Here is a 1,363-nt window from a genome sequence, read left to right on the forward strand (position 1 = left end):
CATACTCTGAGAAATCATATTGACTTGCTGAGTCAATATTTTGTTCTGAGCCAATATGGAATTCAGAGTATCAATCTCAAGAACTCCTTTCTTCTGAGTCACCCCATTATTCATAGGATTTCTTTCAGAAGTGTACATAAACTGGTTATTTGCAACCATCTCAATGAGTTTCTGGGCTTCTATAGGCGTTTTCAGATGAAGAGATCCACCAGCAGAGTGGTCCAATGACATCTTGGATAACTCAGACAGACCATCATAGAATGTACATATGATGCTCCATTCTGGAAACATGTCAGAATGACACTTTTTGGTTAATTACTTGTATCTTTCCCAAGCTTCATAGAGGGATTCACCTTCTTTCTGTCTAAAGGTTTGGACGTCCACTTTGAGCTTACTCATCTTTTGAGGTGGAAAGAATTTGGTCAAGAAAGCATTGACCAGCTTGTCCCAAGAGTTCAGGCTTTCTCTAGGTTGAGTCCAACCATGTCCTAGCTTTGTCTCTCACAGCAAAGGGAAAAAGCATAAGTCTGTAGACCTCGGAATCAACCACATTGGTCTTAACAGTATCACAGATTTGCAAGAATTTAGATAAGAACTGATGAGAATCTTCTGATGAAAGTCCATGAAACTTGCAGTTCTGCTGCATTAGAGAAACTAATTGAGGCTTAAGCTCAAAGTTGTTTGCTCCAATGGCAGGAATTGAGATGCTTCTTCCATAGAAGTCGGAAGTTGGTATAGCATAGTCACCAAATATCTTCCTTGTATTGTTGTTGTTATTTTTGGTTGCCATGTCTTCTTCTTTTTCAAAAATTTCTGTCAGGTCTTCTCCGGAGTGTTGTGCTTTAGCTTCTCTTAGCTTCCTCTGCAGAGTCCTTTCAGGTTCAAGATCAACTTCAACAAGAATGTTTTTATCCCTGCTTTTACTCATATAAAAAAGAAGAGAACAGAAAAGAAGATGAATCCTCTATATCACAGTATAGAGATTCCTTTGTGTGAGTAGAAGAAGAGAAAAATAGAAGAATGATGTAGAGAGAAAAATAAAGAGGATTTGAACACAAAGAGGGAGAGAGGGTTCGAATTTTGAGAAGAAAAGTGTTAGTAAATAAATAAAATAAATAGAAAGAGAGAGGGGGAAATTCGAAAATTAGAAGAAATAAAATAAATTAGAATTTAAAACACTTGGTTAATTAAAAAGGTTTTTGAAAAAGTTGTTAATGGCTTTCGAAAATTAGAGAGAGAAAAGTAGTTAGGTGGTTTTGAAAAATAATAAATAGTAAACTTTTAAAATAAAAACAAAACAAACAATTAATTAATTGAAAAAGGTTTGAAAATCAAATTTTTGAAAAGATAAGAAGTTAGAAAA

The 1,363-nt window shown here is 34.8% G+C and overlaps 1 non-coding gene across 1 annotated transcript; it reads left to right on the top strand.

Moving 5' to 3' along the window:
• The first annotated feature begins 289 nt into the window (after window positions 1-289).
• On the top strand, window positions 290-393 carry LOC130964720 (small nucleolar RNA R71). Its single transcript, XR_009080797.1, has one exon. It is a non-coding gene; the product is annotated as a small nucleolar RNA R71 (small nucleolar RNA).
• The last annotated feature ends 970 nt before the right edge of the window (window positions 394-1,363 follow it).

This window comes from Arachis stenosperma, chromosome 2 (genome assembly GCF_014773155.1).
Source record: "Arachis stenosperma cultivar V10309 chromosome 2, arast.V10309.gnm1.PFL2, whole genome shotgun sequence".
Classification (NCBI taxonomy): domain Eukaryota; kingdom Viridiplantae; phylum Streptophyta; class Magnoliopsida; order Fabales; family Fabaceae; genus Arachis; species Arachis stenosperma.